General features: G+C 42.9%; 1 protein-coding gene across 1 annotated transcript in view; it reads right to left on the reverse strand.

The window, feature by feature from the left end:
- LOC124595116 (cubilin-like) overlaps positions 1–27478 on the reverse strand; it is a 1106483-nt gene that overhangs the window by 897632 nt on the left and 181373 nt on the right. The gene's annotated exons all lie outside the window — the stretch shown is intronic.

Consider the following 27478-nt stretch of genomic DNA (forward strand, 5'->3'; position numbering starts at 1 on the left):
TTTTCTGTTTTGTGGGCTGTCGCATACTTTGACTTACTGGTAACACTTCCACGCATTTTTTTAAGCGATGTGCAGGTTCCCACAACATTGCAGAATAAGTAACAAGTGAAACAAATCTGACACCTGGATAAATATAAACGTAATATTAAAAATACATCCTCTCTTGAGCGCGCGCCTACCCACCCACACACATACATCCATCCATCGTTCCCCCCCCCTCCCCCCCCTCCGGCCGCACATACGCACTCGGAAAGAAGGAGAGAGAAAGAATTTCATTGCATCAGTATTCTGAATTTACCTTGCAGTTTCAGTTTTTATAACGAAAATGCGTTAAATACAGGGCAGACGTAGATATCATGCTGCACTACAAATCAACATGTTACCACAACCGTTATTTCGCAGTCACTCTCGTGGCCTTCTCCATCTCACAACCAAATTATCACCTTCCAATCTAACACAGACCTTCGGCAACGCTACAGTTCGGTTTGTCACCACAAGCAAGATTTCACGGAGCCCACCATCACATAGTTGCCCCTAGTAGCATTTGTGGTGACACATCAGTGTCATCTGCTAAGTCACAGACCAATTTAACAGCATCGAGGGAAGTGGCCAACGTGTCACACATGAAGGAGGTAGCTGGTATCCCAGTTATTAATATGTTGTGCCTTTTAATCAAATGGTGAAGGCAAGTAACTACAACGATTACAGTGAGTCTACTGTTGTCTTTTTTCGTCTGATTTGTGTTATTATTATGATACATATTCAATATTTTGATTTCTTACTGGCTTATTTGCACAGCAGAATATACAGCTGACACAGCTTAGGTCTGAGGACGCCAGTGTTGCTGTAAAAAATGTACAAATGAAGTGTTATGTAACAGGATTTTTCCGAAAATATATTTAAGATACACTCTGAAATTTCACTCAACGCAGCACTTCATATCTTCCAGCTTTATTTATTTCGCGCACCTTCACTTCACGTTGCTATTGGCACAAATTTTAGTATACGGTACTTACTTTCAGTTTTCTCGACTGTAAAGAGTTGTTGCTAATTGCGCCCCCCCCCACCCCTTCCCATACACAAGGTTTTCCTCCCCTGTTGAGGAAAATATCTTTCCAGACAACAGTGAAATATTTCAGAAACATTTTGCTTTTGTTTAAAACACAGAACACAGTAATTTAAGAAGACAGGTATATTATAAATTTTTAAAAATTTCTTAAATTTATTAGGGAGATAATAAGATAATAAGAAAGTACATAGCCATCTCTGGTGTGAGGTCTCGGCAAATCATCGAGCTGCTCATATGAGAGATACAGTACAAAATAAATCTTTAATAACGATTTGATGAATTTGGTTCAAATGGCTCTGAGCACTATGAGACTCAACTGCTGAGGTCATAAGTCCCCTAGAACTTAGAACTAGTTAAACCTAACTAACCTAAGGACAACACACACATCCATGCCCGAGGCAGGATTCGAACCTGCGACCGTAGCAGTCGCGCGGTTCCAGACTGTAGCGCCAGAACCGCTCGGCAATTTGATGAATTTATGTTGTCAGATGTGTATTCGTATTATTCTTATATTTCGTTTTTTACAAGTCATATGTGCTTTAACAAGGGCTTAACAGGTTCATTATTTGTGCGTCTTTGATTTCTTTATTTCTACGTATTGTGTGAAGGTGTTTGTGTTGTCTCTAAGGTGAAACTTCATCTAAGCGTACTAACCAATTATATCATTATAATTAGAGATATTACTTTAGCTATGATTAATAAACAGTTAGATCATTTAAGTTATAGGTATTACACAAGTCGTTTCTAAATGTGTTAAAATATTTTATAACAGTTCATCCAAGTCTGTGTTCCTTCCTTTTGTTTTACATCTATGTCTCTCTATTAATCTCACCGCCTGTATCTATTTCAGCTTCTGAGCCTGTTCATGTGTTTTAGTCTGTGTCATTCCAAGTATCATGTCCCCGTATTTGTGTGTTTGCCTTTATTCGTGCATGTTATTGTTCTTGTTTGTATACTTCGTGTAAGGTACGCGACACATTGTCGGTTATGTCATTCATTCATTCATTCATTCATTCATGTCTGGGAAGTTGACAATAGCTGGGAGAGAGGCGTGCTGACCATATACCCCTGCAACTGCACCCAAATGACGTCACTGGCAGAGACTGACACGGCAGCCGGACGGTACTCAATGGCGCGTGCAAACGCTGAGTTGATATATTTGTCCATAATATGATAAATTCATATGTCACTCCGTTTATAGACAAAGACTGGTTGTATCTAAGTGGATGTGTATGCTCTCTGAACACATCGAATATTTAAAAACCAGTGAATGTTATCAGTAACATGACCCAACAAATTACGTGCAGAATACCAGAAAGCGATATACTGCAAGTTTGCTTGAGTATACACGTATCATTAAAGGGATCTGTTACGTGATGTCTATCGACGGCTTTGTTCTCGGCTAATTGCAGTAGTAAATGATATGATTCAAACCTTTTCGGAATTCCAGAAGCGCCATGTCAAGTGATTATGTGTCCACAAGCTATTTGCCGAGTGCTCCTCGGCCGTTGTGAAGTTGTAGCTGACAGCTAAACTAACCAACTCCAGTAATCTATGAAAAATAATATAAACTTCAGCTATCCACGGGTTCGCAAGCTACCGCGTGACCACCGACGTTATTACATCGGGGGGAACCGTGGGCCAGATTGAACATGAGAGGTGTCATTTCGTTACCCAGAGAAAGAGGCGGTAGTACAGCATGCATTGTACGAGGTGCATTCAAGTTCTAAGGCCTCCGATTTTTTTTCTAATTAACTACTCACCCGAAATCGATGAAACTTGCGTTACTTCTCGACGTAATCGCCCTGCAGACGTACACATTTTTTTACAACGCTGACGCCATGATTCCATGGCAGCGGCGAAGGCTTCGTTAGGAGTCTGTTTTGACCACTGGAAAATCGCTGAGCCAATAGCAGCACGGCTGTTGAATGTGCGGCCACGGAGAGTGTCTTTCATTGTTGGAAAAAGCCAAAAGTCACTAGGAGCCAGGTGAGGTAAGTAGGGAGCATGAGGAATCACTTCAAAGTTGTTATCACGAAGAAACTGTTGCGTAACGTTAGCTCGATGTGCAGGTGCGTTGTCTTGGTGAAACAGCACACGCGCAGCCCTTCCCGCACATTTTTGTTGCAGTGCAGGAAGGAATTTGTTCTTCAAAACATTTTCGTAGGATGCACCTGTTACCGTAGTGCCCTTTGGAACGCAATGGGTAAGGATTACCCCCTCGCTGTCCCAGAACATGGACACCATCATTTTTTCAGCACTGGCGGTTACCCGAAATTTTGTTGGTGGCGGTGAATCTGTGTGCTTCCATTGAGCTGACTGGCACTTTGTTTCTGGATTGAAAAATGACATCCACGTCTCATCCATTGTCACAACCGACGAAAAGAAAGTCCCATTCGTGCTGTCGTTGCGCGTCAACATTGCTTGGCAACATGCCACATGGGCAGCCGTGTGGTCGTCCGTCAGCATTTGTGACACCCACTTGGATGACTCTTTTCGCATTTTCAGGTCGTCATGCAGGATTGTGTGCACAGAACCCACAGAAATGCCAACTCTGGAGGCGATCTGTTCAACAGTCATTCGGCGATCCCCCAAAACAATTCTCTGCACTTTCTCGATTGTGTCGTCAGACCGGCTTGTGCGAGCCCGAGGTTGTTTCACTTTGTTGTCACACGATGTTCTGCCTTCATTAAACTGTTGCACCCGCGAACGCACTTTCGACACATCCATGACTCCATCACCGCATGTCTCCTTCAACTGTCGATGAATTTCAATTGGTTTCACACCACGCAAATTCAGAAAACGAATGATTGCACGCTGTTCAAGTAAAGAAAACGTCGCCATTTTAAGTATTTAAAACAGTTCTCATTCTCGCCGCTGGTGGTAAAATTCCATCTGCCGTACGGTGCTGCCATCTCTGGGACGTATTGACAATGAACGCGGCCTCATTTTAAAACAATGCGCATGTTTCTATCTCTTTCCAGTCCTGAGAAAAAAATCGGAGGCCTTAGAACTTGAACGGACCTCGTAAAATGCGCATAACATTGCATTGAAGGTGTTGTGACCGTGCAGACTAGACATCCCTCCAGTAACCAAAATTGAACGGGACGTTTTACGGGTACAGGTGGAGGAAATCCGTCCGCAAATTCTAGCGGCCTACACAGAACTTGCTAGAAGTGTAGGAACTATGTTTCACGTCACGCACACGTGGAATAAATCGTGCGAAGCTTCATATCACTGCAACCAATTGCAGTTACAGCTTCAGTTCAACGCAGCTCATCTGCCAGATGAAGGAACAGCCACAGCAGTGTCTACTCCAGAAACACGACAGTGGTGTGCACTGATTGGACTTAGTCTGAGAGCAGGACTGACACAAGCTAGGGCAGCTGTATAACCATTTCCTGAACTCTAATGGTTATGTTACTGAATAAATGTAAGCTTTGGAATTATTTGTAGTCATTTAGCCTGCCTGATATTGGCGGTTAGGAGTAGCGTCCCTGTTCACACTGACATGTCTACTACGGTTTCTGGTGCACCTTATTTACAGGAGCTGTTGCTGTCGTTGTTGTTTTGTTGTGGGCTTCAATGTAAAGACTAGTTTGATTCGGCTCTCCGTGATACTCTACCGTGTGCAACCCTCTTCATTTCCGAATAACTATTGCAATCTGCACCTGCATTTACTTGAACCTGCTCACTGTATTCATCTTTCGGACTCCGACTAAAATCTTTGCTCTCTCCTCATCTCCCTCCAAACACACACACACACACACACACACACACACACACACACACACACACATACATACATACACATACACGCTTCCTTTCAATTCTAAATTAATGATTCCTTGATGTCTGAAAACGTGTCCGCTCAACAGATTCCTTCTTTTAGTCAGGTTGCGACACGAATTTATTTTCTGCCCAATTCTGCTCATTACCTCCACATTAGGTACTAAAACACCGACCTAATCTTCAGCATTCCTCTATAGCACAACATTTCAAAAGCTTCTATTCCCTTCTTGTCTGAACTACTTATCGCTCTTATTTGACTCCTGTACAAAGCTACATACCAGACAAATACCTTCAGAGAAGACTTTCAAGCATAACAATTTATATTTTATGGTAAATACCTCATTTATAGGAATCCATTCCTTTCTACGGCTTACGGCTCACATGTATTGTACTTCCTCCGTTGTTCGACAATCATCGGTTATTTTACTGCCCAAATAGCAAAACTCAGGTACTACTTCTTGTGACCCATTTTGTGATTTAATTCCCACAACATTGCATGATTTTATTCGGCAAAATTTATTTTCCCTTCTTTTGCTTTTGTTTACATTCAGCTCATGCATGTTAAAGAAGTTATCGAGATAAAAACATCTGATAACATCTTCAATGAAGATTACTATTTCAGCCGAGCTCAGAGTAGTAGCCGACCACCGCGAGGTTAGACCTAGCCCATGAGATGCGACAGACTTTACCTTATACGGTGAGGGCACTCGGCAAATAGCTTGTGTAAGCGTAACCACTCGACGCGTCTGCGTCCAGAGAAGATTTTATTCACACATATGGTTTCAAGACCATTCATACTGTTAAATATCTTCAAAATATTATGTAGATTCGAACAACAACATAAGCACTAAAGCCTTTTATACCGACTCTCCACTGAAGCATACCCACGTATGATTGTTAAATTGAAATAGGGAAAAATTGATACCATGATAAAAATCAAGCATACAAACATGAGCAACTGAGTAACGTAGAAGAATCTGTCTGCGTAAAAGTTAATTACAGGCTGAGGGAAGACGCAGGATATCATTGTATTTGATCGCAGCCAGACACCCGACGCGAGCGAAGCTTGAACACAGCAAAAGCTAGCCTTGAGACAGACTAGTCTCAATACATGAGCGGTGTAAGCCGCCGGCAGAATGCTGGTACGACGAAAAGCACTTGGGGCGATGAGTATTGCTAGCTTGCAGGAAACCTCAAGTAGAGAATGTTAACTTGGAATTATTTAAGGTCCCTGACACGTCTGTCATCAACGTTTATCGATAAAAAACATAGAAAACTACTGACACTATGCATCTGTCAGTTCATCTGCAGCACCCCACGAGTGTTTTACCTGCACCACTCCATCGCTACCGGATTGTCTCAGAATGGCTTCTACATCTACATCTACATCTACATGGTTACCCCGCAATTCACACTTCAGTGCCTGGCAGAGGGTTCATCGAACAATTTTCATACTACTTCTCTACCATTCCACTCTCGAATGGCGCGTGGGAAAAAGGAACATCTAAATATTTCCGTTTGAGCTCTAATTTCTCTTATTTTATTATGATGATCATTTCTCCCTAAGTAGGTGGGTGTCAACAAAATATTTTCGCATCCGGAAGAGAAAGTTGTTGACTGAAATTTCGTAAATAGATCTCGCCGCAAAGAAAACCACCTTTGTTTCAGTGACTGCCACCCCAACTCGCGTATCGTATCAGTGACACTCTCATCCCCATTGCACGATAACACGAAACGACCTGCCCTTCTTTGCACTTTTCGATGTCCTCCGTCAATCCTACCTGGTAAGGATCCCACACCAAGCATCAATATACCAGCAGAGGACGGACAAGTTTAATGTAGGCTGTCTCTTTAGTTTGTCGCATCTTCTAAGTGTTGTGCCAACAAAGAGCAGTTTTCGTTTCGCCTTCCCCACAATATTATCTATGTGGTCTTTCCAATTTAAGTTGGTCGTAAATGTAATTCCTAGGTATTTAGTCGAATTGAGAGCCCTTAGATTTGTGCGATTTATCGTATGTCCAAAAGTTATCGGATTTCTTTTAGTACACATGTGGATGACCTCGTACTTTTCTTTGTTTAGTGCCAATTGGCACTTTTCGCACCATACAGAAATTCTCTCTAGATCATTTTGTAATTGGAATTGATCGTCTGGTGATTTTACAAGACGGCAAATTGCAGCGTCATCTGCAAACAATCTAAGGGGGCTGCTCAGATTATCTCCGAGATCATTTATGTAAATCAGGAACAGCAGAGGGCCTATGACACTACCTTGCGGAACGCCAGATATCACTTCTATTCTACTCGATGATTGTATCACTACGAGTTGTGACCTCTCTGAGAGGAAATCACGAATCCAGTCACAGAACTGAGACGATACTCCATGTGCACGCAATTTGATTAATAGTCGCTTGTGAGGAACGGTATCAAAAGCCTTCTGGAAATCTAGGAATATGGAATCGATCACAGATCCCCTGTCCAACACAGCTACGACAATTTAAGGATTGTTTCACTGACATTACTGTGCTTATGAGAATCCAGTGCCGCCTTTCCTGATCTAAGACGCATCGAGAGAGATGATGAAGGTGTCTCGTTGAGCCCATGTCACAACATGCCTTGGCTTAGAATAGGGACTATTTCGAATCAATAAATCTACTGATACAGTCCTAACAAACTCGATAATGTGACGTGTTAGTTGCATGATATTCTCTGACCAGTGAAAAGAGAACAACCCTGATGTAACGTCAAACTTTAAAACGTAATGTTAGAGTCAAGGTGAGTAAGCTACGTTCTGGAACTGAATTTTAACTCCTCCCAACTCCCGCCCTCTCTCTCTCTCTTATTCTCTCTCTCTCTCTAATAATAACGAATATGCACTCTACAAGAGCTCGCCGCAAACAATCAGATTAATAATTATATTTAAGACACTGCATTCACGTTTATTAACAGAAAAATGCCCGATATAGGTGTCACAAAAGAAAAACTTTCGACTTCAGTCGCTGATATTGTAGAGAACTTCCTAGTCGGTGATTTCACACGACTTTGGCTTCTGAACCACAACCGTATTCCAACTTTATCGCTTCCCACATCTCAGTCTTTGCATCATTTCTTTGTTATCACAAAAGATACCCCAAGTCAGTTTGTTAGTGAGCCTGAAATTTCTATTTCCGAGCAGATCTTGGCAGGATTGTACAATATCTGATTAAAAGTATCCTGAAACATCTATGCAATGCGAAATTGACCGCAAGGTGTCACGAGAGATTGACCTGTCATTATCAAACGAGGCGGGGAGTATTGTTGTGTCAGCAAAAAGCAATAACAGCAGAATGGGTCGCTCAGATGCGCTCAATGACTCCGTACATGGACTAGTCACTGGAAATCACCTGAGTAACAAATCCATCAGGGACATTTCTACAGTTCTAGAGCTCCTAAAGTCCACTGTTGGTGATGTGTTTCTGAAGAGGAAACGTAAAGAAATAACCACTGCTATACAAAGACCAGGCTCCTGTACTGACGCACACGCATCGTCAAGCACTGCGGAGGGTTGTTGCAAAAAATGGCATGAAATCAGCGGAGAAAAACACTCCTAAGTTCCAAAGTGCTAACGACAATTCATGAAACACAATTATTGTCCGTAGGTCAAAAAGAGCGGACTATAATGGACGGACGGCTTCCCTTAAGCCACACATTTCTGTAGTGACTGCTAAGCAAATTTTAAGGTGGTGTAAAGAGGGACGCTATCGGACTGTCGATGACTGTAAACGAGTGATTTGGAGTCAAGAATCATGCTATTCCGCTGTGTCAAGCCGCTGGAAGGGTTTCTGTTTGTTGATTGCCTGGAAAAAAAATGGTTCAAATGGCTCTGAGCACTATGAGACTTAGGTCATCAGTCCCCTAGAACTTAGAACTACTTAAACCTAACTAACCTAAGGACGTCACACGTCCATGCCCGAGGCAGGATTCGAACCTGCGACCGTAGCGGTCTCGTGGTTCCAGACTGAAGCGTCTAGAACCGCACGGCCACACCGGCCGACCCAACGTTGCTGTTCGCTACACATTAACAGCATTTGTGAAGTGACTTGCTGTGTTTGTGTATTATCTATAACCAAGCGTTAGGCGGCGGCCAATGTGGCATCACCGTAGCGGTAAGTGACAGACGTCAACTACCAAGTAATTTTCAACGGACTGTAATAGTTTGATGTTCCTATACAATCAAACTACAATTCCGACACCTAAGCATCACGGATAAAAGAAGCCATCTTGTCACCATAATAAACACGCTCTGCAGTATAGGACGATTTGTTGAGGCGCTACAGTAAGTGATATAAAATGACCTCGTATGGGCGTGTTCTTCTCACATTTTGTATTGAGTTAGCCCGAACTCTTCTGACAAACTTGCAAAGTTGTTTGCAGTTTTAGTATCAGAAACCTTTAATACCTAGTAAGTAGTGGCAGAGTACTTTGTTTTATTTGTTGCCTCAATCAACTTCGTAACCGTACCACATTGAGAGTACAGTGTTAACAGTGAAAATGTGTATAAGACGAAATGTGTGAAGTGCTGGCAAAAGTGTCCCATTCACTCATACATTCTTTTTTGACGGCACAGCTAAATATGGCCTCTTCGCTGTCGGACTTCAATTGTGATCTGCTCCTGTCTCGGACTTTGCTTCTATCAGTATTAGTTATACGTATGTGGTGATACAGTACGTAGAATATCTCTTTTGTAATAGGCACGCTGTGAAAATCGCAAATACGTTACAACACCTACTAATGGGAAGCAACGAGGCGAAAGGGCGTATAAGGCACTCAGAGAAGTGTGAGCTGTGAAGAACAATGGAGGCAGCTCTTCCGCTTGGCTGCCAAGTGGAAGCGATCGCTGACGTCAGAGGTTCGCCCCTGAAGGAAGCAGCCAATCACTGTACGAGAACGTCAGTCTTCTTGGCGACGAACTTAGGCTGCTGCACCTAACTACGTGAGGGGCAAGGCCTCAATCAATATTGAAGGTTGACCAACTTCTCCGCCAAGCTGTCCAACTTCGGCGTGTTAAATTTTCAAGCCTCGGACAATAGGAGTCGACTCTTCGGTCTGTCCAGATTACGTTTCAGGCTTCTTTACTCTAAGTTTCACTGGCCCCACTGGCGGTAGTTTCGCTGGCCTGTACTACTTCTTGACCCAAAGGTAGTCTCACCAGCATCGAATCTTTGTTGTCAACGGTGTATCTTTGCACGAGTGGCGTTCTCTGATTTTCATCAGTTATTACAGAAACTTTGACAGATACGACTTTCTCTCATGCACGATTAATAGACAGAAACTCAGTACTGCTCCAAGGCTGAATGGATGATTGGATTTTAAACTAATACATAGTGATCGAGGTAATATTGAGATTACCTTGGACTATAAAGTGTAGTAATAAAGACATAACATACAAGGAAAGGGACGTCCATCTGCCAGTGCAGGCCCAGATGACATTGTCGTCGGATCTGCGATTATCTTGGAGCTAGACTATGACTGTTGGATTTTTGAAATTTTTTCCGCACTGTGAAGGGAGACAATATCAGAGGTGGAAACGAAATCATCATAGAAAACAAGAAATGATTAAATTTATTACAGTAACAGGTCAATAAATACTGATAGAAGCGAATTCCGAGACAGAACAGAGCAGTTCACAATCGAAATCTGACAGTGAAGAGGCTATATTTAGCTGTGCCGTTAAAAAAGAATGTATGAGTGAATGTGACACTTTTGCCAGTACATCAAGGATTTAAGTTCACTTCCCCGGAATAAGAGTGCAACATGTTCAAAGGAAGACCTCTCACGGTTTTTACAAATGAAGGCGGCTGTTCAGCAATATGCAGAACTTTCTGTTGAGAGGATCGGGGTTGAATTCGCAACACAGCCATAACGACTGCAAAAGTTTCGCTTGACATTACTGCAGGCAAGGAGCTACATGTAACTTTAAGACATTAACGTATCTTCAGTAAGTTTTTCTAACTTGTAACATCAAAATGTGTTCACTAAATGACTGTGTTCTTTGTCTTTTCCTTCTGCATTTAAGCATATAATTGAGGAGGATAACTTTCATTATGTAAAGGAAAGTGTTGAGTGCTAGATCTGAAATACGCCAATGTAACCACAGCCAAGATTACGTGGCACAAGAAAGGTTTCTCTAGTTGATTATTCTTTGATTAGGAACTTTGTTAATTTACCTCATAAGACTTACAAATAACAAAAACAATGGGAGAACATAGCTGCTTCGCCACAAGGTTTTGTTACCCTAGAATATGGAATAAATGCAAAAAAATGGTTAAGAATTAGTTTTCCGTTTTACTAAGGGTAACCCACACCCCTCCTTTCCACCCTAACAAATCAGTTCTAAGGATAAACAAATTATGTGTGTGTGTGTGTGTGTGTGTGTGTGTGTGTGTGTGTGTGTGTGTGTGTGTGTGTTGCACGGTCAAGAACCGGTCAGGAACGACTCCACACCAGACGCGCCTCGCAAAACCAACAAACGGCCCCTCCCGCTGGAGGTTCGATTCCTCCCTCGGGCATGGGTGTATGTCTTGTTCTTAGCATAAGGTAGTTTAAATTAGTTTAAGTAGTGTGTAAGTCTAGCTACCGATGACCTCAGTAGTTTGGTCCCTTAGGAATTCATACACATTTGAACATTTTTGAAAACCAACAAAAGATGTTCGTCGCAGCATCGCGCGGCCGGTGTGGACGGCAAACCGCGCCACTCTGAGCAACAACGAACAAGTTCTGCACAGTGTCGGGACATAAAAAGAAATGGTTCATTCGTGCGCGCTCTGCTTGGAAGATGTTGGCCACTACTGAGCCGGAAAGAAACGGTAGTGCACCGACAACACACCTGCTGTAAATTAGTTGACATTCTGTTTCAAAATGAATTCCTAGTGGAATCATCAGAAAGAAGAAAACTTCATGGACCTATACCGAAAGCATCTGGAATTGTGAAATCCGAAATATAATGATTACTACACCTCAAAATAAAATCACGCTACAAATTGCACTCGTGAGTGCAATGCTGCTCGATACCGACCCACCAGCCGCTTCTGTCCCGTTCATCTCCATATCCCCATAGTAAGGTAGCAAAGTCATCCCTTCAAGGAGAATCTCATGTACTTGTCTATCGGTATTAACTCTCTTTGTAGGAATCTGTCAAAATTTCACCTTCTAAGTAGTACTGGTAATAAAGGAAATTTAAAATAAAGAATATATGTTTGTTTCAGTCTGTCATTAAGAGCGCTGCGTACCTCTGGAACAATCATTGAGATGTTTTTCTTGGGTACTTTGAAACAATGCATCAAACTTGTAAATGAATCCAAAGAACACAGTGTCATTGCCATTCTCTCTTTCGGTTTACTGTATTTCTATAATTAGCGTCTTGTATTTTTTAAATCACTGGTTCAGTCAAACTGATGAACTTTATATAAAGCAAGCACATTCGTCAGTTTATAACTGTTAAATCTTGAAACTCCGTACCTGTTGAAGCATCGGTCGGCGGCGCTATAGGACCTATAGTATACCCCTCCCCCCCCCCTCCCCCCCACACAAACATGGATGTGTGTGATATCCTTAGGTATTCTAAGTTCTAGGGGACTGATGACCTTATATGTTAATTCCCATAGTGCTCAGAGCCATTTGACCCATTTTAAATTCTCGGATTATGTTTACAGCAAGTTTACCAGTGACTCCTTCTCCAGCTATTTGCCGAAACTGAACTGGCGGAAGTAAAGTTGTGAGGACGGGTCGTGAATCGTACTTGGATAGCTTAGTCGGTAGAGCATTTGCGCGCGAAAGGCAAAGGCCCCGAGTTTGAGCCTCAGACCGGCATACATTTTTGATCTGCCAGTAAGTTGCATATCAGCGCACACTCCGCTGCAAAGACAAAATTTCATTCTGAACTGGTGTTGTACCCCTAGCTTCCAACCCTAGCGAAGAAATCATTAGTGAAATAAGACGAAATCAGGAGAATTTAAAATTTTCTATCACTTTAACATATCCTTTTGCATTATTATTTTACTAATGCAATTTTAGCATTAACAATATGTTTTTAATTATTGTGAATAATCTATAATTCTTTTATTTCAGCTATCTTCGTGCTATGTTCACATTGCAGTTTCTATGTACCATGCAGGTGGAAGTATATTGACTAAAGTGGAATAAATGGTAAAATTTCGATTTTTTTCATACTCTGAAGTTATCGTACTCCAAGGTAGAAGAAAAGATGTCCCGTCGTGGACGAGTCTCGTATTCAAGTTCGTTTCCAAGGTGATTACAGTAAAAAATACAGTACCTGGCAAAAAAACTGAACCATCCAGAAGACATGTTAGGATGTCAATGTAACTTCGTAGACGTACGCTGCAGCGAAAGCTGTGTGATTAAGTCTGCAATTTTCTGCGGTAGTTAGAATTGCCACCATATTGATTTAGTGTCTCTCGTACTTAGAGTTTTTACCATGGTAGGTAGAGCAAACGAGGGACGTGAACAGCGTCCGATGTGGAGTGATCACCATCTAACATAACTTGAGAGCGGCCTTATTGCGTGTCTCCATTTGGACAGTTCGTCGTATCGTGCAATATCCAGATTTGTGGGGCATTCAAATGTGTATGTGGCCCGAGGCTGCTCTGTATGGGAACGTGAGGGTAGACGTACTCGTCGCCAAAGGTTCCAGTCGACCACGACTGATCACCACAAGGGAGACCGCCCCCGGTAGCTGAGTGGTCAGTGGACAGAATGTCAATCCTAAGGGCCCGGGTTCGACTCCCGGCTGGGTCGGAGATTTTCTTCGCTCAGGGACTGGGTGTTGCGTTGTCCTAATCACCCTCATTTCATCCCGATCGATGCGCAAGTCTCCGAAGTGGCGTCAAATCGAAAGACTTGCACCCGGCGAGCGGTCTACCCGACGGGAGGCCTTAGCCACACGACATTTACATTTAGCACAAGGGAGGGTCGCCGTATTGTACACCAAGTACATCGTAACCACCTCACAGCTTCGCCCGACATCCAGGAACAAGTAATGGACTCCCTGCAACATTCTGTCGTCCCGACGCCTTGGTTAGAGACGAGAAGTTGTCGGAATAGGGAATTAACGTCCCATGCGTAGGATTCCGATAACACCACGGTACAAACGGTTGCATTCGGGGTGTTGCCGTAACCAGAAGGCATGGACTTCTGAAGAATGGCGCCATATTGTGCTGAGCGACGAAGTGCGATTCTCTACTACCCCGGATAATCCTCTTCGGTGAATATGGTGGTGCCCGTAGGGAGGTCCCATTCTCCGATGTTCTGGAGACGCATAACAATGACACTACTTGAGTCATGGTGTGGGGAGCCATCGGATATAAATTAAGGTCACGGCTGATTAGTGACTGAGCGTACTCTCACGGCACAGCTGTACCTCACGGACAGCCTGCGCCCTCGTAAGTTACCTCTCATTGGATAGTACCATACTGCAAACTTTCAACAGGACATAGTTCGTCTACATATGGCATATGTCTCCGTGAACCGTGTGCACGGTGTCTACGTACTCCTGTGGCCAGTAAGATTACCAGATCAGTCGCCGACAGCACACGTTTGCGACCAGCTCTCACGTGTATTCCGTCTCAGTGCCATGTCCAGGATATCAAAGACCAGTTACAACAGTTGTGGCCAGCTTGCCTCAGGAGAGGTTACAACGACTTTAATATCCTTCACAACCGAATCGGTAGATGTATCCAGGCCATAGGCAGTGCAGTGTCATGCTGATACGTGGGCTCATACCGCCAAGTTCTTTGTAAATGTGAGTCGATTTTGTAATTGCATATCCTCTCAACCCATGAAGTCATTTCGTTCTCACCTCCCCTACTGGGTCTCTACTGTTTTTGTCGGGCAGTGTATTTTTTTTATTCTTTGGAACCCCATCACCTACGCTCTTACTCTTTTTTTTTTCATCAGTCTACTGACTGGTTTGATGCGGCCCGCCACGAATTCCTTTCCTGTGCTAACCTCTTCATCTCAGAGTAGCACTTGCAACCTACGTCCTCAATTATTTGCTTGACATATTCCAATCTCTGTCTTCCTCTACAGTTTTTGCCCTCTACAGCTCCCTCTAGTACCATGGAAGTCATTCCCTCATGTCTTAGCAGATGTCTTACTCATAAATTAAGGATAATTGTAGAATGTAGTGCCACATAACGTGGCACAACACGAAACTGGCGCTAACAGCATAGGCACCTAGGGAACACACACGACACAGATCTGTAAGTCCACGGTATTGGTAATAAGTTGAGAAAACCGTCCCGAAACACATGTGCTACAAAACGCCAGTTTCCTGCGCATGTACCCCGACATCAATAAGGGATATGATCACCATACACAAGTACACAGGCCGCATAACGGGTTGGCACTCTGGATCAGGTGGTCGAGCAGGTGCTGGGGTAGAGCCTGCCATTCTTGCACCAGTGCCTGTCGGAGCTCCTGAAATGTCGGAGGGGTTTGAAGACGTGCAGCGAGACGTCGATCGAGAACGTCCCAGACGCGCTCGATGGGGTTTAGGTCTGGAGAACAGGCAGGCCACTCCATTCGCCTGATATCTTCTGTTTCAAGGTACTCCTCCACGATGGCAGCTCGGTGGGGCCGTGAGTTATCATCTATCTGGGGCAAGGTAGGACCCACTGCACTCCTGAAAAGGCGGACACACTGGTGCAAAATGACGTCCCGATACAGCTGACCTGTTACAGTTCCTCTGTCAAAGACATGCAGAGGTGTACCATCACCAATCATAATCCCACCCCACACCATCCAACCAAGACATTCATACAGGTCTCTTTGAAGGACATTAAGGGGTTGGTATCTGGTTCCTGGTTCACGCCAGATGAAAACCCGGTGAGAATCACTGTTCAGACTCGTCCGTGAACATAACCTGGGACTACTGTTCCAATGACCATGTACTGTGTTCTTGACACCAGGCTTTACGGGCTCACCTGTGAACAGGGGCCAGTGGAATGCAGCTTGCAGGTCTCCGGGCAAATAAACCATGTCTGTTCAGTCATCTGTAGAGTGTGTCTGGAGACAACTGTTCCAGTGGCTGCAGTATGGTCCCGAACAAGGCTACCTGCAGTACTCCGTGACAGTCTGCGGGCACTGATTGTGAGATATCGGTCTTCTTGTGGTGTTGTACACTGTGGACTTCCCGTACTGATGGACACGTTTTCTGTCTGCTGGAATCGTTTCCATAATCGTGAGATCACACTTCGTGGCACACGGAGGGCCCGTGCTATGACCTGTTGACTAGCCTCCAGTCACCCTAGTATTCTGCCCCTCATAACGTCATCAATATGTATTCTTTGAGCCATTTTCAACACACAGTCACCAGTAGCGCGTCTAAAAACGTCTGCACACTTACTCGCTGCACCGTACTCCGACATGCACCAACACACCTCTGCGTATGTGTACTGCTGCCAGTGCCACCGTGCGACGACCGCAGGTCAAATGCACCGCATGGTCAAACCCCGAGGTGATTTAAACCTGCAAACCGCCCACCAGAGCGTTGTTTCACCATGTATCAGCACTATCCTTAATTTATGAGCATGAGTGTAGTTATCTTAATTACCGTACTTCAGTTGTACAGTGTTAAGAGATATGTAATATCGTAATACATTTGTACTGTCACAGTAACCGTTTCTATCATATCGTACACTGTAAGACAAAGAAAAAACGGCACGCCACGAAGATGTTTTGCTGACTGATCACATATTGACATTCATCGATGGAGAATGCGAAGTTGTAGACGGCCGATGGACGAATGTGTGACTCTGCAGCACAGTTTCACCGCGCACCTGGCAAGTATAGTAAGCGGCGCACATATCGATAACAGGGCATAAAGTCTTTTTGGATTTCGTTCCGTGTACTCAGTTGTGCAATAAATGTGCCTCGTACACAGGCGCGTGAACAATATACGCAGATATGAGCATTTTAGAAAGAACATGTAGTTGCGCACAAAGGAGCCGGTTGGAGTAGTGGCCAAACCACTCCACGTTTGAATAGGAGCGATGCCAAGAGTGAACGACGGCAGAATACGGCGTCAAGAAGAAAGCGGTCGACCTAAAAAGACGACCGAACGTGATGTTCGAGCAATCGTCGGAGTGGCACTCAGAGCCACGGATTCATCACTGTCAAATTACCATCTATCCGACGTGCAACTGGTTCTTCAGTGACCACAAGGACTATTAACAGGCGGCTCACAGAAAGACGGCTGAGCTCACAGCACCCCTCGCGTCGGCTATCATTGACCTTCGTGTCCGCCCATGGTAGCTGAGTGGTCAGCACGACGGAATGTTAAACCTAATGGCCCGGGTTCGATTCCCGGCTGGGTCGGAGATTTCTCCGCTCAGGGACTGCGTGTTGTGTTGTCATCATTTCATCTCCATCGACACGCAAGTCGCAGAAGTGGCGTCAACTTGAAAGAATTGCACCAGGCGACCGGCCTACCCGACGGGAGGTCCTAGCCACACGGCATTATTGACCTCTGTTCACCAACAAGCCGTTTGCACTGGTGTCGGGCACATTCGGATTAGAATCTCATTGAATGGAGTAGAATTGTCTTCAGTGATGAGTCCCGCTTCAAACTGAGCCTCGAACAACAGTGACGACGTGTCTGGAGATAGACTCCTGGTGAGATATTAAACCGACCGTCGCCCGCCATACGGCCCCACAACCAGGAGTAATAATCTCGGATGCCATTTCATTTCATAGTAGGGTTCCTTTGGTTGTCATCCACGCCGCCTTTACAGCGTATCGGTACGTTGATAATATTCTACAACCTGTTTTGTTGCCCTTTCATGGCAAGCAATCCTGGGCTTAAATTTCAGCAAGATAATGTCCGTCCGCGCACGGCAAGAGTTTCTACCACTTTTCTTTGGGCATGCCAAACCCTACCTTCGGCAGCAAGGTCGCCGTTTCTCTCCCCAATTGAGAAAGTTTGGAGCATTATGGGCAGGGCCCTCCAAGCAGCTCAGAATTTTGACAATCTAACGCACCAGTTGGACAGAATTTAGCACGATATCCGTCAAGAGGAAATCCAAGAACTCTATCAATCAATGCCAAGCCGAATAACTGCGTGCATAAGGGCCAGATGGGGGCCAACGCGTTACTGACTTGCTCAGTATGTGAAGCTCTTCCTCTTGAATAAATTATTCAGTTTTCTCAAATTACTATCATTTGTTTGTCTGTACACGTACATCACATACATCGATTTCCGTCTCACTCAGGTAATTTTTTTGTAGTGCGTCATTCTTTTTTTTTCTTAGAGCATATCAGTTTACCTACACCTTTGACAATTTTACCCCACAGAAGAAGGCCTACCGCGGGTATCTTATACTATTAATTACTATTATTACATGTCATTATTGCATTTATAGTACAATAACGCACCAATAATTAAAATTCGCTATAATCCACACCATTGTATTTAACACAGCGTTTTAAGCATACAATGTAGGTTTTCAAGAGCGGTGTTTACTTAAATTAAAATATTGTAACTACAGAGCCTTTAGGGCCCCTGCAGCCTCCATTTGCATTATTCTTCTTAGTATCCGCCTCTGTAGTCGAGGTAGCTAATGCAGACCGCAGCGAGGAGCTCGATGCTGAGGTAGACCTCTTGAATGAGAGTAACGGCACAAATTATCTTCACCAGAATGTGGTCGGAAATGGAGGGTGATGGCGCAAGGTTTGTAACAACGATTCTGTGTGAATGACCCAAGTTAAACATCGGAACACTCAGCAGTGTCTCATGGAGACAGGGCACTTGAATCTGTTGATCGCCATCCCCTTGTATTCAACACAAACACCTACGTTCAACAGCTATACTTACAAGACTCAACATTCAGACCTTTCGAAGAATAAAAAATTTCCGATTTAGGCTGCTGAACCTCCGGCCACCCTCCCCCTCCCGTCCGTGTCTCCTAGCTAACAATTACACACGAGTTTTATCACAAATAGTCAGTAGTCGGGTGCAGTTTATCTCCGGCACTTGCAGATTCTGCAGTTCATGCCCTACCACTGGTTATTCGACGTCCAGTGAATGATACGTCGCCGGCCGAAGTGGCCGTGCGGTTAAAGGCGCTGCAGTCTGGAACCGCAAGACCGCTACGGTCGCAGGTTCGAATCCTGCCTCGGGCATGGATGTTTGTGATGTCCTTAGCTTAGTTAGGTTTAACTAGTTCTAAGTTCTAGGGGACTAATGACCTCAGTAGTTGAGTCCCATAGTGCTCAGAGCCATTTGAACCAATGATACGTCGCATCCGTAAAACATCCTGCATGTGTCGTTTGCTTTCCTTCATTTCCATATCTAGTAAAGAACCGTTATCTGTCGAAATAGTATCTGACTATACGTGGAACAGCTAAAAGTATACGTGGAACCGAGATTCAAACCGGTATTGCGTTTCTGAAGAGTTTGGAAAGAAGGAAGAGAAGCCTGTGAAAAGTTGAATTTTGTGTCAATCTGTAAGTCCTGCTTAGACAACGTAACTGTAAACATACTGCTCGCAAAACGTAAGGTTACAGGTTAAAAATCCCAGTCCAGCGCGTAGCTTTAGTTTTTCACTCGCTTGCGTACACACACACACACACACACCACACACACACACACACACACACACACACACACACACACACAGAGAGAGAGAGAGAGAGAGAGAGAGAGAGAGAGAGGGAGGGAGAGAGTATATATTCAACGTTTTGAGCAAGAGAACTTATTCTCAAAGAGGGTATCTGATTGCTATAGCCGGCCGGAGTGGCCGTGCGGTTCTAGGTGCTACAGTCTGGAGTCGAGCGACCGCTACGATCGCAGGTTCGAATCCTGCCTCGGGCATGGATGTGTGTGATGTCCTTAGGTTAGTTAGGTTTAAGTAGTTCTTCTAAGTTCTAGGGTACTGATGACCTCAGAAGTGTCCCATAGTGCTCAGAGCCATGTGAACCATTTTTTCTTTGCTATATGCCTATGCTGAATGTTCGCACTGTTGCGCCGGAAAAAAGTTGTTGGACACACATTAGTAACACGGCAAATTCAAGGAGGCCGTATAAGCCGGTGGGACCAGAGCCCATCAAATCTTACTGCTGATACACCTATAACTGCGCTACTATGCCAGGCGGATACTACATCGCAGAGTGGAAATATCAACGACGCAGCAGGATGACAGAGCCACTGAAGTGTCCATGGCCCTGTTACTCCATATCAGAGCCACGAACGTGTTGTGGCTTAAGCTATAAAAATCGATGCAGTGGCAAAACGAGGACGGGCGAAGGCCGTATAAATACTCGTCATTTTTAGTCAAAGTGTAATGGAACAAATTTGTTTTGCGAGATGATCACCTTACGAGCCAGCGACAATGGTATATGGTTCGTAAATATTATGAATATTGTAGCTAAAAGGATTTGTTGTTATTTAACGTATTCTTTACCCGTGAACAACAAACGAAGTTTTTTTTCTGTTTCATGAGCGATGCAGAAAGCAGCAGGTGACAATGGCTGTCTTTGCGCTCTCAGTCAACCACTGTAGCCAAGATCCTGACTTGTGTATTTGGAAGTGTGTAGTTTGAATACCTATCTGAAATACCTGAAAGAATATAATGAAATTGAAGTTTGGATGAACAGTCAAGTACAATTTCAAGTAGCTGGTAACAAAAGTTCTCGTAAGTCTAATTTCAGACAAGTTGGCAACGTAAGATCTTTCTTGTTTTAGGAAATTACGATTTTGTATACATTAACTTGAGGTACTAACAAGTGCCTAAACTTTAAATATTTTGGTGAAGTAAGCTTGAATCCTGTCCTTATTTAAATATCTTGAGGTGAATAATCTAACTTTGGAGCTGATTTTAATATAGTGTGCGAGGTTCAACATTGCGACCCATTGATGCAATCACACTAAATTATCGATCAACTGTTGGATCTTGGTTGAATTCTTGTTATGAATTATTTACTGGCAAGTCGAGGTTAAAATATTGAATATAGATATCAGGAAGTTAGTACCACCCAATTTAAAAGAACCATGGACCTTGCCGTAGGTGGGGAGGCTTGCGTGCCTCAGCGATACAGATGGCCGTACCGAAGGTGCAACCACAACGGAGGGGTATCTGTTGAGAGGCCAGACAAACGTGTGGTTCCTGAAGAGGGACAGCAGCCGTTTCAGTAGTTGCAGGGGCAACAGTCAGGATGATTGACTGATCTGGCCTTGCAACATTAACTAAAACGGCCTTGCTGTGCTGGTACTGCGAACGGCTAAAAGCAAGGGGAAACTACGGCCGTAATTTTTCCCGAGGGCATGCAGCTTTACTGTATGGATAAATGATGATGGCGTCCTCTTGGATAAAATATTCCGGAGGTAAAATAGTCCCCCATTCGGATCTCCGGGCGGGGACTACTCAGGAGGACGTCGTTATCAGGAAAAAGAAAACTGGCGCTCTACGGATCGGAGCGTGGAATGTCAGATCCCTTAACCGGGCAGGTAGATTAGAAAATTTAAAAAGGGAAATGGATAGGTTAAAGTTAGATATAGTGGGAATTAGTGACGTTCGGTGGCAGGAGGAACAAGACTTTTGGTCGGGTGAATACAGGGTTATAAACACAAAATCAAATAGGGGTAATGCAGGAGTAGGTTTAATAATGAATAAAAATATAGGGGTGCGGGTAAGCTACTACAAACAGCATAGTGAACGCATTATTGTGGCCAAGATAGACACCAAGCCCATGCCTACTACAGTAGTACAAGTTTATATGCCAACGAGCTCTGCAGATGATGAAGAAATTGAAGAAATGTATGATGAGATAAAAGAAATTATTCAAGTAGTGAAGGGAGACGAAAATTCAATAGTCATGGGTGACTGGAATTCGAGAGTAGGAAAAGGGAGAGAAGGAAACATAGTAGGTGAACATGGATTGGGGGAAAGAAATGAAAGAGGAAGCCGCCTGGTAGAGTTTTGCACAGAGCATAACTTAATCATAGCTAACACTTGGTTCAAGAATCATGAAAGAAGGTTGTATACATGGAAGAATCCTGGAGATACTAGAAGGTATCAGATAGATTATATAATGATAAAACAGAGATTTAGGAACCGGGTTTTAAATTGTAAGACATTTCCAGGGGCAGATGTGGATTCTGACCACAATCTATTGGTTATGAACTGTAGATTAAAAATGAAGAAACTGCCAAAAGGAGGGGATTTAAGAAGATGGGACCTGGATAAACTGAAAGAACCAGAGGTTGTACAGAGTTTCAGGGAGAGCATAAGGGAACAATTGACAGGAATGGGGGAAAGAAGTACAGTAGAAGAAGAATGGGTAGCTCTGAGGGATGAAGTAGTGAAGGTAGCAGAGGATAAAGTAGGTAAAAAGACGAGGGCTAGTAGAAATCCTTGGGTGACAGAAGAAATATTGAATTTAACTGATGAGAGGAGAAAATATAAAAATGCAGTAAATGAAGCAGACAAAAAGGAATACAATCGTCTCAAAAATGACATCGACAGGAAGTGCAAAATGGCTAAGCAGTGATGGCTAGAGGACAAATGTGAGGATGTAGAGGCTTATCTCACTAGGGGTAAGATAGATACTGCCTACAGGAAAATTAAAGAGACCTTTGGAGAAAAGAGAGTCACTTGTATGAATATCAAGAGCTCAGATGGAAATCCAGTTCTAAGCAAAGAAAGGAAAGCAGAAAGGTGGAAGGAGTATATAGAGTGTCTATACAAGGGCGATGTACTTGAAGACAATATTATGGAAATGGAAGAGAATGTAGATGAAGATGAAATGGGAGATACGATACTGCGTGAAGAGTTTGACAGAGCACTGAAAGACCTGAGTCGAAACAAGGCCCCGGGAGTAGACAACATTCCATTAGAACTACTGATGGCCTTGGGAGAGCCAGTCCTGACAAAACTCTACCATCTGGTGAGCAAGATGTATGAGACAGGCGAAATACCCTCGACTTCAAGAAGAATATAATAATTCCAATCCCAAAGAAAGCAGGTGTTGACAGATGTGAAAGCTGCCGAACTATCAGTTTAATAAGTCACAGCTGCAAAATACTAACGCGAATTCTTTAAAGACGAATGGAAAAACTGGTAGAAGCCGACCTCGGGGAAGATCAGTTTGGATTCCGTAGAAATATTGGAACACGTGAGGCAATACAGACCTTACGACTTATCTTCGAAGAAAGATTAAGGAAAGGCAAACCGCCGGCCGCTGGTGGCCGAGCGGTTCTGGCGCTACAGTCTGGAACCGCGCGACCGCTACGGTCGCAGGTTCGAATGCTGCCTCGGGCATGGATGTGTGTGTTGTCCTTAGGTTAGTTAAGTTTAAGTAGTTCTAAGTTCTAGGGGACTTATGACCTCAGCAGTTGAGTCCCATATAAAAAAAAAAAAGGCAAACCTACGTTTCTAGCATTTGTAGACTTAAAGAAAGCTTTTGACAATGTTGGCTGGAATATTCTCTTTCAAATTCTAAAGGTGGCAGGGGTAAAATACAGGGAGCGAAAGGCTATTTACAATTTGTACAGAAACCAGAGGACAGTTATAAGAGTCGAGGGGCATGAAAGGGAAGCAGTGGTTGGGAAGGGAGTGAGACAGGGTTGTAGCCTCTCCCCGCTGTTATTCAATCTGTATATTGAGCAAGCAATAAAGTAAACAAAAGAAAAGTTCAGAGTAGGTATTAAAATCCATGGAGAATAAATAAAAACTTTGAGGTTCGCCGATGACATTGTAATTCTATCAGAGACAGCAAAGGACTTGGAAGAGCAGTTGAACGGAATGGACAGTGTCTTGAAAGGAGGATATAAAATGAACATCAACAAAAGCAAAACGAGGATAATGGAATGTAGTCGAATTAAGTCGGGTGATGCTGAGGGAATTAGACTGGGAAATGAGACACTTAAAGTAGTAAAGGAGTTTTGCTATTTGGGGAGCAAAATAACTGATGATGGTCGAAGTAGAGATGATATAAAATGTAGACTGGCAATGGCAAGGAAAGCGTTTCTGAAGAAGAGAAATTTGTTAACATCGAGTATACATTTCAGTTTGGACAAGAAGAGAATAGAAGCTTTCGAAATGTGGTGCTACAGAAGAATGATGAAGATTAAATGGGTAGATCACATAACTAATGATGTATTGAATAGAATTGGGGAGAAGAGGAGTATGTGGCACAACTTGACAAAAAGAAGGGACCGGATAGTAGGACATGTTCTGAGGCATCAAGGGATCACAAATTTAGCATTGGAGGACAGCGTGGAGGGTAAAAATCGTAGAGGGAGACCAAGAGATGAATACACTAAGCAGATTCAGAGGGATGTAGGTTGCAGTAGGTACTGGGAGACGAAGAAGCTTGCACAGGATAGAGTAGCATGGAGAGCTGCATCAAACCAGTCTCAGGACTGAAGATCACAACAACAACAACAATTTAAAAGAGGGAATGAATTGTTTCTTCGGTTGCATCTAGGGACATTTTGAAATTAACTCAAACACGGAAGGATATTAATCCTTGCCGCAAATGCGGCATATTAAAATATGGAATTTAAAAGTGGTCACTGATAGCGAAGGCAACAAACATAAACAATATTACTACGACAGGAAGCCGAATTGAAACTGAATACTGATTTACCATTATGGTTCCCATATACTGTTGACTGTCCACAATTAAACTGCGAAACATCATTACTTTGCTTACACTGATGAGGATCGTCGTATGTAAGTGGATTACAATCTCCATAATTATATCGAGCTTATATTACGTGATATTGACGCTGCATGAATCCGTACTAATGATCTTACAACGCTCTTATCCTAACGTGGAAGGAAGTTTCACTGCAAAAGATATCGCAGTCTGCTGATCACCAGTCGCAAGAAGGGTCCTAAGTCGATCTGCGAGTTTACGAGTCTACAAATCTACGAGTCCATATGGCTCAACCAGTCACCAGCGCCGGACTGTGCCGCTGCTAGCTGCCTGCAGCCCTTTTACTGGTGCTTTGTACGATGTTGTGTATTCAGTGATCTTTAACCTGCGCCGCTGGTGCAATGGGATGCCTACTTCCTGATGCTAGTGGCCCTGCCTTGCCATCAGCGTCGTTGCTTCCTCACCTGCATGACATAGCCGAGTCGTGTGCCGACCACCACAGCAACTTCCGTGTCGGAATCTTTCGGAATCTGTACGACTTTTGTAGTACTGAGCAATAAATGTCTGGTTTATGGATTCTGTTTCACTGACGACACGTTGGACGTCTACCAGGCGTCCACTCACCACCGCACTGCTACCGCGCCTCAATGGTGGACTACCGGCATCAAGAGCTCCAAGTACCGACCACCCAGATCGCTATAATAATCTCAGCTGTTTGGAAGCACCCAGTCACTCTTGGTGTCAGGTACTGTATTTTGTAATGGCCTGCCACTTGAGGTTTTCGATATTGGTAGATGTTAACGCCGCAGAACGGTTGAAACTTTTGTAGTGAGAGATAAATACAAATATTTACTTTTGAATGAGGGGTTTTTCTGAAGCAGAGTACATGTGGTGCGTAAGTTTCGTTAGATAATCGGAGAAACAAGTAAGTAGTCGATATCTGTTTTTACGAATCTAGCCATTCTTCATTAAATGTATGTTTTTAAAAATTGCTTGTTGGTGAATTTTAATTAGAAGTGTGTTTCGTGTGAGAAATAGACAGAAAAAACCGTATTCAGACGTCGCAGAACTACAACAGTGGTGAGCATTGGAGATGTCGGAAACCACAAAAGTAGAAGACCCTCTAAGGGCGTTAGTAGCCTGTCAGATATCACGAAATACTCGTATGGTACTTGAGATATAAGCCGAAAACAGAAATATGACATCTACATAAAAATGTACCAGGCTTAAAAGGTTTAGATATATGCGAAATCTTCGAAGAAGGGGTTGCAATGTGTTTGAATTAGTCGTAAATTAACAATCAATTTCACATTGTCACCACCAGAAAGGGATATAAAGAATTTCATTTTATTTTCTCATTTTTTTGTAGCTATTATTCCAAAAATTCATGAATATTTTGTTTATTTTAGCATCTCATTGAAAACTGTTTTCGGAATTGCGTACGAAAGATCGTTATTTGTAACCGGAATGAAGAAACTTTAACTGACCTAGTTACACTCTTTGGATTTTATGACTGCTTCAGTGGAGCTTGGTATATTATATCAACCGGCTGTGGAACTTGAGATATTTGAGTAGTTTTGTTTGTGCATCGCTAAGTTTCATCTTATTTTAAGAACAAAAAAAGCTTAGTTTACGTAAATTAAATTTACGGCTGTTTACCGGATCATTTTCTCACAATGGGTGTTTTGAATAGCCCCCAACTAAACAGCGGTGACTGGATATCTCTGAGAAGTAACTTACGTATTCCTCGCATGCACTAAAAATAAATATCATATAAGTCATATAAACGAATTGTCACATCGACTGAATGAAAGAGGAAGTTGTGACAATAATTCGTTAACAAGTATACATAAATTTATCTCAAGGTATCAACAAGGTCTATAGATGTTTTTATATACTCAATATGGCATGGAATATAAAAACATTGTTATCTGAAGTGCTTTGCAGAAATTAAAAAATATATCAATGTTAATATGTAATCCGTGGGGAGAATGTCATAGTTATTCTGTCTGTTTATTCGTTATTGTGAGGTATAATTTGGAGTGAAAAGAACTTACTTTTAGGAGATTTTAGGTTTATAATGTTTTACTATAGAAATGTAAATTTACTTTGAACTAAAGGCTTCCTTTAAAACGGTGTTAACTCTTGATAATACTTCCTTGGTACCTAAACAAATTCGATTTGAATACATAAAAATGTGTTAAACATTCTGACTACTGATAAGCTGTGTAGCAAAGATATCTGTTTTGTTACTATTTACCAAATTCAAAATGAAGAAAAATAATACAGTCCATCCCACAAAAAGTGCACGTGTTTCTCATACAATTTGCGGTAAGATATCATGAAAGCGACATTTTAATTACTGCTAAATACTGAACGTTAACTTACAGTTGCATTCATTTTCCATCAAACATTTCATTAATTACAAAAGCATGTTTATTGGAGTATCGTAAGTAGTGAGTCTTCACACTTTGAATATTTTTTTACAGAACATAAATTGTAACGGAAAATACAGAATTCGTTCATGCCAGAGGAAATTGATCCGTAGTGGATTACCGGAACGTAGTGCAATAATTAAACGAGATCCCTTTGTTTTAGAATAGTGATTCACATCTCTGGTGTAAATAAAGTTGTTTATTTATTGAAAAAAAATGGTTCAAAAGGCTCTGAGCACTATGGGACTTAACATCTTAGGTCATCAGTCCCCTAGAACTTAGAACTACTTAAACCTAACTAACCTAAGGGCATCACACACACCCATGCCCGAGGCAGGATTCGAACCTGCGACCGTAGTAGTCCCGCGGTTCCGGACGGAAGCGCCTAGAACCGCAAGGTCACCGGCGCCGGCTTATTTATTGAAACTTAAGTTTTTTGGAAACGTGTAGTATACTGAAACTAATGTTCTTGCTGTAGTAATTGCGCTTTCATCCTGTAGAGAAACGAGTTTTTCATCAACAAAATTTATAA

The sequence above is a fragment of the Schistocerca americana genome, chromosome 2 (assembly GCF_021461395.2).
Source record: "Schistocerca americana isolate TAMUIC-IGC-003095 chromosome 2, iqSchAmer2.1, whole genome shotgun sequence".
In the NCBI taxonomy this organism is placed as follows: Eukaryota; Metazoa; Arthropoda; class Insecta; order Orthoptera; family Acrididae; genus Schistocerca; species Schistocerca americana.